Genomic DNA, 16,280 nt, shown 5'->3' on the forward strand with positions numbered 1-16,280 from the left:
AGTAAATTGTTGGGTTTGAAATTGCATCATCCAGACCTGGACCACCTCTTATTTTAGAAACATTGAGGTCTATCTCCACCAGAACCTGATAAAACCCAATGAATTTTTCTTCTGTCATTCTGACTTCCGTACCCTGGGGAGGGTTTGCATCAAGAGTTCAACTTGATTCTGCAGCTCACTAAAACCTCTTCAGTAGCTGGCTTCTGGTTTATTTTTTTAGAAATGTTTAAAAGCCTCCTGCATTTGTGCAACTGCACAGTAAGCAGCTGTCCTGGTTTCAGCAGGGATGGAGCTAATTTCCCTCTCAGTAGCCGGTGTGTTTTGGATTTTGTGTGTGAAGGATGTTGATAAACACACTGATGTTATGAGTTGTTGCTAAAGAGACCAAGGACACTGTCCAGCTTTCCAGATCTCACTGATGTGCAGGTGCAGGAAGCTGGGAGGGATATAGTCAGAATAATTGACCCAAATTGGCCAAAGAGAGTAGTCCATGCCGTAAGTGTCATGCTCAGTATATAAGTGGGAGTTGGTGAGGGTGGGGGATTATTCCTCTCTCGCACTCTTTTGCTTGCTGCTTGGTTTTATTTCTATGATTGCTGCTCTGGGCAGGCATTGGGACATCAAGTGGTGAGAAAATTGTGCATTGTTCATTCTGTATATTTTAGTATCCCTGTATTTTGTTGTTATTGTAATTTTTTTTTTTTTTTGCTATTCTAGTATTCTGTCTTCCTCTCAATCTACAAGTTTTCCTTTCTTCCTAGTTCTCTCTCTGATTCCATTGGGGAGGAGGAGGGAGAACGAGCAATTGTGTGGTGACGAGGGCTAAAGCACAACAGCAGCCTTCAGTGGGGATTTTGTGTGCTATCCCTAGTGTTGCAGAGATGGGCATGTAGGTCTGTAGAAAAAGTTACAAGGTGTTTTATCAGACAGTTGCCATATTTTTCTGTTTTCCAACATATAAATATTCTCATCATACTAGTATTATCTTGATAATGTGCAATATACTGTTCTTTATTTTTGTGTGATACTGTTATCGTAAACCTTTGTTGCATTATGCATGCGTGGGCAAACACATACACATCTCTTATCAGATCTTCTCTTGAGGTCGCCTACGACTAAAAATGATTAGAGCCTCCACTGATCCTAACTATTTCAGACTAAGTAGATCAATGGAGATTTTACAAAAATGTATATAGACACATGAATCAAAAATTGTGACAGGGAACAGCTCACACACCCTGGGGTAGAGAGGCTGATGCTGCAGTGCCAGATAGACTTGTCTCTGCTGAGCTTGGGGAAGCTGCATTTGGTGCAGCGGTATGAATATTAAAGGTAACAGCTGATCATCTTGGTGTATGGTTATCATAGTAATTGTTTTTCTGTAGTCAAGTTTTGTATAAAAAGAAAGTAGTAAATTTTGAGTTAACAAAAAAGTCCAGTACTGTTGTGGTTTAGCCCTGGTCACCACAGAGTTTCTTGCTTGCTTTCCCCCTCCCCAGCAGGATAGGGGACAGAATTGAGAAGAAAGAAAAACTCGTGGGTTGAGATGAAGACAGTTTACTAGAACAGCAAAGGAAAATTACAATAATAACAAAATATAAGGATACTAAAATATACAAAATGAACAATGCATGATTTCTCACCATCCAATATCCCGAAGACCAATACAGCCCATGCCAAGCAGCAATCACTGAAATGAAACCGAGCAGCAAGCAAAGGACTGAAAGGGAGAGAGCAGGGGATGCCAGAGATACCCCTCACCTCCAGCCAACACCCACTTATATACTGAGCATGACACTTATGGCATGGACTACTCTCTTTGGCCAGTTTGGGTCAATTATTCTGACTATATCCCTCCCAGCTTCCCGCACCTGCACATCAGTGAGATCTGGAAAGCTGGACAGTGTCCTTGGTCTCTTTAGCAACAACTCATAACATCAGTGTGTTTATCAACATCCTTCACACACAAAATCCAAAACACACCGGCTACTGAGAGGGAAATTAGCTCCATCCCTGCTGAAACCAGGACAAGTACTGAATCCTTAGAAATCAGTAGGTCCTTAGAAAAGCAAAAGGTCTCAAGAAAGCAGAATTTGACAAAACAGTCACTGTACCATAAAGTCCATTAAGCAATGGTTGAGCCCAGTCAGGCTTTTAATAGGCCTTACTCTTCCTTTAACAGATCAATCTACAAAGAGAGAAGTGCAGAGTACTTTTCTAACCTAATAAGGCCATGTTTGAGGCAGAGAAACAGATTAAATTCATTACATTATCTATTGGACAAATGGAATAACTTGCCATGAAAGAAAAAAAAACCTTCTTAAAAGATCGGATCTTGTATCAGATACACTTTAATTTTCATGTTTTTTCTCCTTTCTGGAGAAAAAGGGCTTAACATGAAGAAAAGACTGAGTCCCTAGATGACCTTTAAAGGTCCCTTTCAACCCAAACTATTCTATGAAATACATTTCCTATGTGAAAATTTATATGAAATACAAGTAAGTTCATTTCCAGTAAAATCCTATTGCTGGTGGTCATTAGTAGAAATCTGAAATAAAGGAGCAGGGTTGTTAGTATCATGTATCTTCAGTAACAAAGCAACAGAGCTGCTGGAAGTAAATATAAGGAAATAAATGTAAAGGCATTTGATTGCTGTGGATGGGGCTTCATAAAAGGTCCCATTTGACCTACACAAATATGTAGGTCCAAAAGCTTCAGAAGTATCAGGCATCAGCAACCTCGCTGCTTTGTTATTGACTCTCCTAAAAGTGCTACAAGCTGTATTACTTGATGTAGAGATACTGCAAACAAAGGAAGTGAGGTGAGTAATTGTTTAATGCTTTGGGGCATTGAAACTGGTAAAAAGGTGCTTGAACCACAAAAGGAAAAAGAACGTTTACATTTTTTGATAGGAAGTAGAGCTGTCAATGTCTTGTCCACAGCTGCACTAGGAGGCAGACCAATTATATTTGTCCCAGCAAGAAGTAGATCTTTTCTTAGAAATGGCTGACCTGCCAGATAATCCCTAGAAGGCATCAGAGTCCCCTCTCTGTAAGTTGAATTACTCCATTTTTACAGTATCTGAAAATTCTGCCTGCAGGAAAGGACCATCCTTCCTACAGGACCTAGCTCTGTGGGTGCTGCCTTGTGAAGACCAGCTCTGAGATGTCCTCAGGGCCAGACCACAAACCTGCAGCCGCCATGGCCAGAGCTCACCCCCAACAACTGCTGACTCTCCAGGTTCACACCTACCTGGGGCAATGCAGAATCAAGCATATAGAAGTAAAAATAAGGTAGGAGATAGCAAGATAAGGCTTACAGATAACTCCAAGACTGAGCTTTCAGTGCACTATAGGTGCAACCAGTGTTATCTGAAGGAATTTACTGAGCAAGAGAAGAAAGACTTAAACAGAAGGTTCATTTGGAGACAGCTGCAATAGGGATGTAGGTATACTTGATTTCATATTTTGTTTGTAATATGTGTTCACAACACTCCATAAACGGAAAACCCTTTATTTTTGCCACCTCTGAAAACTTGTGTTTTTCAATGGAGAGAGGTCCAACAGAAAGTTTTCTGCATATGATTATCTATAGTAAGTAGAATCCTCATGAAAATACAGTCCCTAGATGCTGATTTGGCTGCTGATCATTACTGCTCAGGAACGTGACTGCCTTGATGATAACTTAACCCTGATGTGCTGGGTATAAGCACATAAGAAGAGCTGGGAACAGCAAAGGCAAATATATTTATGTACAGACTTGTCTTGCACCTTCTCCTTAATGGTTGGGGAACGAGGGGAGAATGAATGACTTTCTGAAGACCACTGAAGTATCTGGAATGAGACTAGGAGTGAAATCCTAGCAGGAAACCTTGACCTCAAGTCCAGTAGTCAGAGGAAGAGAAGACATGCAAATGCTTCTGGTTTCGTACAACTATGGGTCCAGTTTTCTTTTATCTGCATTGTAATATGTCTATGTTTTCATACAGAAATGCATTATTTCATGAAATAAGATTCTGGCCATGCAAGCAAGTGTGCAGGTGGTGGATTTACCCATTAAGTGATTCTATGCCAGACCTTTGTGCTGCAGAGGTGACAGAGTGCTATGAAGAAGGTTGGAATCTGTGAATTGCTCTGCTCCCTCCGTTGGTATTTGCTGACCCCTCAGGGACTGCCTTATTGTACCGTGGCATGTGGATATTCCCTTGGGCTGTATTATTTTCCGTCAGCATCTCTAATATGTATTCTATTTTAATTTTTTTTCATGTCAAAGTCTCCTTTTTCGGGTAGAGACCACTGCATCTGTAAAGGGTCAGTAGTGTGAGGGTAGTCTTAAACAATGCATTGGGGTTTGCTCCCTCTGCTCTCAATGAGCTCCAGTGGACTACTGCTCCTAAAAGCTGCTGTGGAGGCCTCCTAGCTTGAACTGTCTCAGTTGTCTTGTCCTCTCTCTTCCCTGCCTCCTCAAGGACAGAAAGCAAAGCAAACTCAAGATGCACAGAGTTTAGAGAACAGATGCTGTTATTCTTTGTCCAGAGGCAATCCTTGTAATCAAGAAAGGCTGCTACTTTTGTTTTGTAAGACAATTTTTTGAGTGTGAACATTATTTTATTGATGCCTTTATGCATCTGACAATCCGTGGCATATTCTTGCCACCCTGTCTTGGCCAGCAAGTTTTTTTTCCCACCTCAAAATGAAGTTTGCTTGTTTTGAATGCTCTTTTGGCAGAAGCTTGGCTGCTGGTGCTGACAGCGAATGCTTCTGACTCCCTAAAGGCCTGATTTTGCCAATTACTCTTGCTGAGAAGCACGTCCTTCTACAAACCATCTTGGCAACCAGGGGCTGTGCTTCTGGGAGGGGGTGTTAGTCAAGCCAGCGTGAGCCAGGGCATCAAAGTGGTCCTTATATCACCTGAGGAGGACAAGAATCACTGTCAGGGTGCATCGGTCCCAGACAGGGAGCAGGGCAGGACGAGGGGCAGCCAGAGCAGCCCCAGCCCTGAGCATCCCCCTGGTGCTGCTGGAGAAGACCCAGGGATTTGTTGCATCCCAGGTGGTGGGTGTCCAGGAGGCAGCAGAGTGCTTGTGCCTGGGCCAGGAGGCTCACCAACCCTTCTGGATTCACATTCACCTCTTGCTTGCTGTTTCCAGCTAATACTGGGGTGAGGAGATTCACAGAGAGTGAGGAAATGAACTCTCATGAAGACAATGAGTCTCCAGACTACCTAATGACTACTTAATGAGTGTCTAAGCACGGCACAATTATTGAATTTTAATTGCCTTCTCTCTGGCTCTGTGCTATAAGATGAAAAAGGAGCAAACACTACATGTAATAAGGGTGGATGATTAAAAAGTAATACCTAAGAGACACACAGGCATTTGTGGAAAAGACCACAAGAATAATGTAATGAGAGAAAGCACCATTGCTGTGTGCCTGCTACCTCTCTGGATAAAAAATATGTTTTTACAATTGTTAAAAATTTAAGTTGTTTTCAGAATAATCTGACAGAAATATAGATTATTGTGTATCAGTGAGGTAATTAAAATTACACTGGATGAAATACTGGTTAATTACCAATGTATGGAAAATCCAGTCCACCTCAGTGGGTCAGTGCAGATGGGCTTTTCAGAGGTTACTCTTTAGCATTGTATCCTTACTGATGTCTGCTCAGATTACTTTCCACCGTATTGAATGAACATGCATTACTTTGAGCAGTACACAGCAGGAAGGTCCAAATGAAAGCAGACAAAATGCACCCTCAATCCATCACGCGTTTAAACATGTGCTTGGTTTTCAGTGCCAGCCCCAGTCCTGCACGGTTTCCAGGACAGCAGGGAACGCCGGGCTGTAGTACCCAGCAAAACACAGCACAGGGACGTTTTGCTCATAAAAGAGGTAGGTCTTCAGAGCCTCTAAGTCCCAGCTTCGAAGCAACAGTCATTCAGAGGTCTGAGAAGACCTCCAACAGTTGGAGATTGTGACAGTGCCATGGCCTGGTGGTCCAATCAGTTGAACTAAATTAATATAGATTTACATACTTAAAAGATAAATGGAATTAAAATTTACATAGATTAAATAGAGTCCTATAAAGAGATCAACCTCCCCTTTGTCATTTGTTTTGTATGTTCATAACGTGACTAAATGTAAAATGCAGCCAAGTCCTGGAGAGCAGGCTACCCTTCTCAGGTGAGTGAGCTTCCTTTGGCCATTTCACCTGGCTGGGCTGTAGGGCTGTGCATCGCAGGCTGATTTTTTCCTCCTGCTCTAACAAGCTGCAGTGTTTGATGGTGCAGCAGTGGGGACTCCCCAGCAAGCAGCTTTGGTGGGAGTAGGAGCACCTGTAATTTGTTTCTTCTTAATGCCAGAAAAATGACCTACAGCAGCACTTGCCCATAAAGCAAAAGAAGTTCCCATGAAGACAGATGGCAGAAAATGTGGGTTTTGGGGGACATTGCAGGCACTCCCTTAATTTCACTCTTTTCAGCTCTGAAGGGTAAGCACTTGTGGGATATTTTAACCTGAATCAACAGAAGGCTCTGGCCTGGTGTTGATGTCTGTGACCATACCCATTTATTTTGATTGTCTCTTTCCATGTCATACGTTTTGTCACCAGGCATTAATCTGACAGGTCTCTCTTTCGACTTTTCCTCTGGTGGTGTTTCTGGTAACTCAATGAAATATTTTGGGCTCCAAGGTTTTAATGAAGAAAATGAAGTAGTTTTTTTTTTTCTTTCTTTCTTTCTTTCTCTCTCTTTTTCTGTCTGCATTTGTTTGGCTCTAAAAAGCTTTCTCATGCGTAAGTTTGGTGTACTGCATGTCCATGTCCCTGTAACATTTCAGAAAATTCTTCCTCCACGCTCTTGACAGGCATAAAGCTTAAATTTTTTGGAAACTTTGCATCAATTGTTATGCTTTTTATTTATTAATGGCTATCTTTTAAATGATAGCAGAACTATATTTCTATCACATCCCCTCCTATTTCCTTTCCTATCCTTTTCAGGATCTGAACTTTTCTTTTACACTTTCCAAGTGCTCCCCACATTTTAAATTAGTTTTGAACTTTTGAAATAATTACAAATAAGAATTCTTCCTAGGGTTGAAAGGCGAGCATCAAGCAATGCTTTGCAGCAAGACAAAAATACCATTCCAGCTAAAGTGACACTGTGAAGCAAAACATCAGAGACACAAGGCAGAAAAAGCACTAGGTTTTCAGCTAACAGAAGAAGGAAAAGATTTTCAGAACTCTTGACACATAATGAAATATCTGAGAGGTTATAAGAAAAATGCGAAGCATGATTTAGGCATTATTCTTACAAAATAAATCTACAGTATTTTTGTATTATCAGCACCTATCTATCTAATTCTTTACCATCAAAACACTTTTTTATTACTGCATTTATAGTCAGAAGAGAAAGGTCATCCCATTATTGTCATCTAAAAAAATACACCATTTTTCATCTTATTAATCAAAAGTTTGGCAGTAAAAAAAATGTAAGAGAGTAAAAGCCTGGACAGATGACTTTGGAGAAAGACACTTTTCTTCAGGATTTATGTCTTTTTTTTCTGGAAAAGTAAAAAGAATTTGAAAATGTCTAAAGTGTGAGCTGCATCGGCTGATTGTGTGAAAATGAGCTTCAATCAAACAGGCTTTGATTTCCCAGAGAGAACGAGGCACACTTTCAATACATTCATTTGCAATCAAAAAGACTAGACAGATTTGATTTTTTTTTTCCCAGCAACAGATTTAGGGATTTAAAGAACCTGAGGATGTGTTGATTTAATGACAATTCCCATGAATTATAATGAATGATGTTCTCACACCTATGAACATTTCTATTTCTCTACAGTAGAGCTCCAACTCACTTAAAGCTGCCCAAAAGCAGGGAGAAATTATTCCCCATGCAGTCGCTAACTAGAGGCAGCTCAAATGTCCTTGTGTGAACCACCTCTCAGGTCCACAGTGGCAGGACCTCGTAGGGATGAGTAACAACAGGATCTTAGGCCAAAAGAAGAGTCTCAGTCACATCTCCTCCTGTGAGAACTGCAGGTGCTACGGTGATACAAATGCGGGACCTCACATGGGTAATGCTACCACCGGCAGAACTCCCAAGGCAGACTATGCCACTGTCTCTGCTGGGATGTCTCATTGAAAGCCAATGAAAGAAGATGATCAAGGGCAATGCACTCTCAAGGGCATAAGTGGTGTGATTTTGTTGAATCGAAGAGCAAGGAGGCTTGAGCAGCCTGTTCAGATGGCGAAGATGAGGTGAACTGCTGCCTAACAGTCCTGAGCCAGGCAGAGCGCATCTGTGCAGCCCAGCACCCCAGTCCAGGGCCAGCCCAGCAGTTTTCAGGCTTTTTTCTGGGGACCCAAATGGTAAAAACTCAATACTAGTGCTACTTGTGTAAAAGGAGCCTGCTCGACTGCTGAGCAGTGCCTGCCTTTCCCGGCACGTAACATCTGTCCATAATTCCAACAAATTTACTCATACAAATGAAGGAAGAGCTAGTACTGAGATATGAAGGGTCATTGTTGCTGTTTAGTGCTAACGGCTTTCTGCATTATTGTAGCCATTTATCCCTATTCCTTGTGCCTTTGCCATATCCTTCTCATGGATACGAGGTACTGTCACTGAAGACTAGAAGCAATTTACCAGTGCAGCTACCTACGCACAAGTTGCTAATTATAGACCAGGAGCAGGCAGAAGGAGCCAGGTACATTATGAATCTGGTTTTATTAATGAGCGAGCAGCTAGGCTGAGGGTTTCCAATTATGCTCTGTATGTCAGCAGCGGATTTGCTTGTATCCTGGCTTCTGTTTCAGGAACCAGTACAGCAGTCCTGCTGGGTATATGTGTGCTCCCAGTGGGAATTGGGCTTGCAGTGATTAACCTGCAGGTACGGAGCCCTGAAAGCAGTACACTGTGTGCTCAAATGCTGTGTGTCATTGTCCCTCAATTTACCCTTTAAACACCCATTAAAACCCACTAGCCTCAATGCTCATTGTGGAAGCAACATAAAAACTCATTTGGTGGTGAGGTGAGTTTTAGGCATTTATTGCCTAAAAGAGCACTTACTCTTGGATTTGTGGCTTTCCACTTAGCTTTCCCTGCAGAAGTACTGCAGAAGTTGCTGGCTGTCCAGGCAGAGCACTGACTTCTTGGTCACTGCTGCCAGTCGTGCCACCGCTCCATCTTCTGTGGGTTGTGTGGGAAGGAATATTTAATTCCACTTGGGCCATGCAGCCACTCCAGACTCAGTAGATATGTTTCCAGGAATGATGTGGAAGATTTATGAGGAAACTGTTTCTGGGAATGGGATGCATGAGGATGCAGCAACTCCTCATGAGCAGAGGATAAAGAGGGGAAGAGGCAGAATGCCTTGAAGAGAGTTGAAGACCTCAAACCCAGCCTGGTAAATGAGGACAAATACCTCTGCTCAGCAGGTAGGAAGCCTTGAAAAGGAGACACATTTCTGAAGAGATAAGAGAGTCCTGTGATCCCGATGGGTATTTGTCGATGTTTTACGTTCTCTTTCAAACAAAACAGCAGTTAAGTCTTTTGAGTACCAATAGCACCATAAACATGCCAGCTTTTGTAAATTCAGACAGGCCTGACATGGCTGACCTCGAGTTTCCAATAGCTGTCCTCATTAGGGCCCATCCCTTAAGACACCTGATTTCAGCTAGAGCAGGGCACTGGGGAGAACTGGAGAGAAGGCGATCTTCCTCATCCTACCCAGCAAATCAAAAGTGAATAAGAGATTTCACAATGTTGGGCCTCCTTTAATATCTGGGTATTGCTAAATGTGTCTGAGTTTACAACTGAGTCTGACGAGTTTAATATCAGCCATCAAACATAATAAAGCAGACTGCCTGAATTCCCTTCCCGGGATAATAAGATATACTGAAGTAGGAGCTATTCTTTTCATATTAATAAACTGAGTGCCTTTTGTTGCGTTGGCACCATGAGGAATTGGAACTCAATTCAGAATAAAGCCCTTGATCTGGCAGCAGGCTGACTGTAGGCCGTTTGAACTACTCCTCTGTTTTAAGATTTGCCAGTGTGAGGGTGAAGCTCGTGTTCTTCAGCAAATGGTTGTCAATGAAATATTAGCTCCTTCATTAAGGGAAATTCTGGTAAAGGTGCCATGGATAAACAGTGCACTCTAAGATGTGATTCCTGTTAAATAAGCTTTGTGTTAAGGTTTTACCCAGAGGCTGGATCACCTGCACTGTACCTATTTGGCAGCAGAGCCATCTCAAAGGGTGTAGAGGTGAAAAAGCAAGTTATGACAGGTGGCCTGGACAAATGAATGAGAAGTGAGGTGGCAAGAGAGCAAACCAGTGGGATACATCAGGACAGGCAAGCCCACATGCACCACTCCTTTCCCACAGAAGCACTGACTGCTTATCACATAACAGCATTTCATGCACAAGGACAAAGCTGGGGCGAGTCAGAAAAGCGATGCTTGCAATAGAGAAAGTCAAAGGTTCTGACTGGAGAATCGGACAAATGTGATTGCTGTCATCAGTAGAGAGAGAAGACAAGAAAATCAGGTGGTAATGAAGGAATTGGGTTACACTCAGGAGCTCTAGAAGATGAGGGTAGAGTCTGATATACTTTATGGGTTTGATAGGCCAAGAGATGCAGAGAGTAAGTTCTTCAATCACTGCGCATGGGTGTATGTCATAGCTAATCACATGGGTGTACGTCATAGCTAATCACAGACATGGTTTGACTCAGAAACACATCCAGTGTGTCTTTGCCTATTGACCTGTGGGTAGCTCTGTTTGGTATCCACTCAGCTAATTTCCTCAGTAAGAAATTTTGTTCAGCACTTGAAATTACGTGTCAAGGTCCTGTACATTTGTAGTATCAGGCTACTGGAAGATGGCCACTGCCACGGTATGGCTTGGTGGAGACTGATCATTTTCAATGCCATTTTTCAGTCTGTGGGTTCACGGTGACCAACCAGTGCAGCTCTGAAAATGGGAAGTAAATGGAGTTTTTTTTCTAAGTCTGGTTTGCAGAGCAAAGGAAAGTGCAAGCTGCCAGGCCACTGGAGGAATGGCTTTTGGGATGGCTAGAGAAGATGGGTGGGCAGAGATGGGACTGGCAAAGGAGGCCCCATATGAGGGTAGGGTGGGCAATGTCTCTTGACAAGCAAACATTTCCATACTGAACTATAAATTAGTTTGTATTCCTCCCCCCGCTCCCCCACCACCCCTCTCAAAAGCACAAGCATAATTTCTATTCCCACCGAGACTGACCCCACATCATTGATTTCCTGAGATCCTACAGAAGTCACAGGGGATGGTACTGAGCAGCACAAAGAAATGAGCAGTTTGCAGTGTCACTAAAGCACCTATTAAGTGGCTTACAGCCTGCCTAACCAACAGCTCAAAAACTACCTGTTAGTGGGGAATTGTCATCCAACCATTTTTTTTTTCTAGTGGGGTTTGCAAGTGTTGGTGTGAGGCCAGCATCACTCTGTGTTTTGATCAGCGGTCTGAAATTGAGTTTAATTGCTTTGCTGACAAAATGTGACAGCACAACAATTTGTAACGGGTTGTGGTGGGAAGAAAGATGCACCCAGTCCTGGGCTACAGTTACTGGATGCAGAATCACATCATCCTTGAAAGGGTTCTTGGGCCTCTAATGAGCTAGCAACTGAACAAGCATTTTTAATGTAGTCACATGATAAAACCTTTGCTAGCAGAATTTTTTAAGGTATAAGTGGAGGATTAGTACACATAAATAGGAAGGTGCGAGATACTGACTGACTGTCCTTTGTGTATTGCATACCATTTTGTTGGTCTCATTTTGAAAATGCCTTTGAAGAAAATGGAGAGGGGTAGAAAAGATCCATGAAGGTGTTCAAGTATTTATACCAAGACACATAGCTCACGCAGCTTATTTTAACAAAGGTGGAAGGCTGAAAGATGACTTGTTGATTCCTCATGTTGGGGAAAATACCAAGTACTAAAAGCTCTCTTGTATCTTGAGACAAAACACAGACCAAAACCTACAGGTTGGCAAGGACTTCAGCCATGTTCAAGTTGGCACATTTCACCACGACCAGGGAAGAGACTGATTCTCAACCTCTGGTGGTCTGCAAATCAAAGAGTGGAAGACAAGCTCTAGCCCTGTGCTGGTATGGGTATGAATAGCAGCAACTACAAGGTTCCAGTCGCTTGGCTCAGTGCAGAGTTCAGCAGGTAAAATAAAAGGACTTATATGGGGTAGGCTATATATCACAGTGGTAGCCTGTAGTAGCCTTTCTGGCTTCCTGGGCATCTCTGCAAATGTTTTTTATGCAGCAGTACAAGCAATAAGCAGTTATTTTCATTAGCAGGGCCTTTTCTGTGTTTGGAAGTGCTTGGGCAAATGTTAGCTGATTGGAGTGGTGTACTCTTAAGGAATATCACACTGGGAGTGTCAACCATATCTGTTTTCTTTTCCAAGCAAAAAAAAAAATGCAGAATGACTGCATCTTTCTGAATTCTGATACAGTATCTTTTAGGTAATCGGGGGGAAAAAAAAGTTCAGAGATGTTACCACATCTGATTGCAAAAGTAGAAATCAGAGTTTTCTCTAGTTTCAGTGTATTTGCTTCTGAAAAAAAAATACTGCCTGTCACTGACGGTGCACAAGAATAGGAAACACTGCAGTTACACAGTTAGAAACAACTTGCTGCTGCTCCTGTCTGTGTAGTCTTCCCTTACTCAGCTCATGTCACTCAGAAAAGGACTTCTGTTGAAAGGAGGGGATGCCTTGTAGGCTTGCCAGATTGCAATTTAATTGGCTTAATTCTCCAGAGACTCCGAAGAAGTTTTCAAAGTTGAAATGACAGTGGTGCAAGAAATTGTTTCCTCCTTCTCCTTCACTTCAGCATCCTCGCATGCATGTCCCCTCCCTACAGAGCTCACCTGTGGATTTGCTTGAGAAGACCACATGCTGAGGAGCATTCAAGCCTAAACTCCAGTGGCATGTTGGGAAGGGAAGGTGTGCAGAGGTGACAGCATGTGATAACATGCTTCCACAGAGATGCAGATCCTCTGGAGAGAAGCAATTCCCAGCTGGAGCAGGAAGCTATGCCGGAGCTTGCCCAGAACCAAGGAGAGAGGCAGGCAGGTCTCAACAGGGTGCATGCAGAAAGACCTCTGAGTGGTTGCCCACCAACAAGCTGTCAGACACAGCGTCTCCTTGCTAACTACAATATCTGTAGTATGTGCACCCAGTGCATAACTCAGACTTTCAAAAGCATTTCAAAGCCACTAACTGGAGTCAGATACGTGTTTCCTACTACTTTCTCACTACTCGTTTTAATTCTCTGCTTAAATTAATTTATATTAATTGATTAGCTTGAGTCTATTCAGATGACAGTGTTTCTTCTGATGTCTTAGTTCCAGTGATTCAGATCAGCTACTATCTACAACTGTCCCTGGCTCTGTACAGAAACATCCAGAAAGGATGGAGCACTCACTGTGGAGGCCAAAATGGTTATTTGTAGTAGCTTGCCAGGATAGGCCCACTGCTCATGGGCAGATTGAGAAACTCTGACTAAATCCGGAATGCACAGCTATTCCTTGAGACAAGGTCTTGACCAGATTCTGAAAGCTGAAGTTGTCACTAACCCCCAGCACAGGTCAAGCATCTCCTGCAGCCAGGGATAAAGACTACCAGATCAGAGGGGCAGGACATAGGGATGTGCGGGAAGTGAGCAGTGGCTGGAAATTATACCTTAAGCATTGCAGACATTGCTGCCTGTACTTTCCATGTACCTCAGACTAATGGGGGCAGCCCAGAGCAGACTATTTATCTGCTACCTGCCCTTTCTTGAACCATGGGCATTTGAGTCCCTTCTGTGGCTCTAGCCTGGAGAAAGGCAATAGGCATCTTTTCCTGAGCGCCCAAGCAAGGAGACTCTTTGTGATGTAAAACACACAAACACTCCTCCCACACTGGTATCTGGGTTTGAGGCAGCACATTTACAATTTCCTCTGAGAGAAGCAAAACGACTCAAGAAAGCAAGTGCCTGATCCGCCAGATTATCTGCTGCCCCCTGTTTCAGACAGCAGAATTGGGAAGTGGTAATTCTTGTTACTTGTCCTTTTGCTTCATTTTCATGGAAAGTATAAGCCACTGTTGGAAAGAAACGTAGTTATAGCTTCAGCTGGGTGGCACCACAGGCTAGATCGGAAGGGAACGCTGAGAGCACTGCAGCACCGGCACTGCTCGAGTGCCACACTGCTCACAGACCCTGGGACAGATTTCTTGAGGTCTTGACATGAATATGCTGTAGATGCAACAGATTTTTGCCATAGGTATGTTGGAACTCTATAAACTGTTACACTTCACTGCTGATACGTTCAATTGCCCACAGAGGTGTGATGCTCACAGTACAATGTCTTCCAAAATAGATCTAGATGATCCAGAATTAGCAAAACTATATTGATTTTAGGATACTGAGTGCTTTCTCAACAGTCTGTCTTGGAATGACAGTGCACACTCTGGTTCTCATGGACTTACTACAGTAGATAGACAAAGACATTGCTGAGCACACCCAGCAACAGAAGGTCTGCTTTTGATAGCTGTGCTGCTGGGCTCTATGCGACTCCTTCTAGCTGAGTAATGGGCAACTGGAAAGAACAGTTAATAAGCAGCTGTGTAAGAGACTGGTAAGTCATCTAACAGAGCTTTTAAAAGCCTGTAGGATCTTCTGCTTGGGTTTAACCAGCTGGGCAGGGGACTTGCTCTGTGTCTGGTCTCCAGGAAACAGCTTCAAGTTTGCAGCCTCTCACACCACTCCAGTAAAGAAACAGACAATCTTTAATGGCGATGTCTTCCAAAAGATTTAGTGCTTGATTCCAAATCTCAGTATTCACACTCCTTCTTCAGCTGCTGCTTAGTCCTGGAAACCTCAGTTTCCAAGTGTAACCCATCTGCCAGAACTCAACTGGCAACAACAAGAGCTGCAATCCAGCCTCACGGTGTGAGCCAGAAACAAGGAAAAGATCTACTAAATTTTGTTGTCCTTGGTGAGTTTATGTTCCCAACTTGCAAAGAGAAATCAGATGGCTTAATGTCACAGGGGACAACAAAACTCTAGCAAAATAGGTAAGCAGTAACCATTGCAACTGTTTTCTAAAGTACAGCTAGAACTTAAACAATTTTTACTGTATTTTCTCCTGGTGAGGCAACTGCTAGGGCAGACGATTGCTCCCCCCTGCTTCCTTGCACTAACCTAAATGAAGAATCTAAGATTCACTCTGTTGAGTTACCAGACCTGCAATGACCTGCACAACTTGGCTTTATCAGCTGCTTCTTGCTTTGCCAGCACCCGTTTGTCTGGCCAGACCACTCTGATACCTGTGCAAAACATGTATGTCCCCATGATATTTGCTGGTCCTTCTCACCCACCACTCTCTACTTGGGCAGATGTCAACAGACACCTTCTCTGTGTTTCCTCCCCAGGAAGTCCTGGGGAAGGGGGGCTTTGGAGGGACTGGTGACACCAGGCTGGAGTTGGTGTGGAAAGTTAAAGGGCTCTCACAGAGTTGTGCTGGTGTGAAGGGTCTGATCTCTGTGTTGCAGCCATGTGAGGAGATTGGTATGTGGCCAGCACAAACCTCCCTCCCTAATCCAGAGGGAGAGATAAGCACTGGATTCCCACCTGAAGATAAAAACAGTCATGTAATTAAAGACTAAGTGCTTGGGCAGGATGCAACATACAGTTAGGTGGATGTATGAGCTCTGTTGGATTTGTTCGGGCTATTTGCCACCTTCCAAGGAACCGTTTGGCAAATTCTCTGTGCCCTTCAACTTCTTTCCCCCTCCATCTATTTCCCATAGCAGCAGTCAGATGCATGAACTGTTACTAGCATTGTTGCACTCCTTCTATTCCTAAAAATAGAGAAAAAATTGTGAGGCTATGAAAACAGGCAGAAGCCTAAAGCATTTTGTTTGGTTTCAGGGGAGAAATGACTTGTTCCTTTAGCTGCATCACCATAACATCAGCTTTCAGCACTAAAAGAGCATCAGCCTTTGCTGAAGTCTTTGCTGTTCAGTTTGCCTAGGTGAAATTATACTGTTCCTGCTCTCATCACTCTTATTCACTGTAATTCTTTTATTCTTTAGACAAACTCCTTTGCTGGATTCCTTCTTGCAATGATGTGTGACCCAGCTCCGCATCTGTCTTTCTTGGGCTGCTTCCACAAGATGCTCCCAGAGATAAAGGATGTCTCTTCCAAGGATTTGGAGACACCTTTGTGAGAGC

The sequence above is a fragment of the Chlamydotis macqueenii genome, chromosome 2, assembly GCF_036417535.1.
Source record: "Chlamydotis macqueenii isolate bChlMac1 chromosome 2, bChlMac1.mat, whole genome shotgun sequence".
In the NCBI taxonomy this organism is placed as follows: Eukaryota; Metazoa; Chordata; class Aves; order Otidiformes; family Otididae; genus Chlamydotis; species Chlamydotis macqueenii.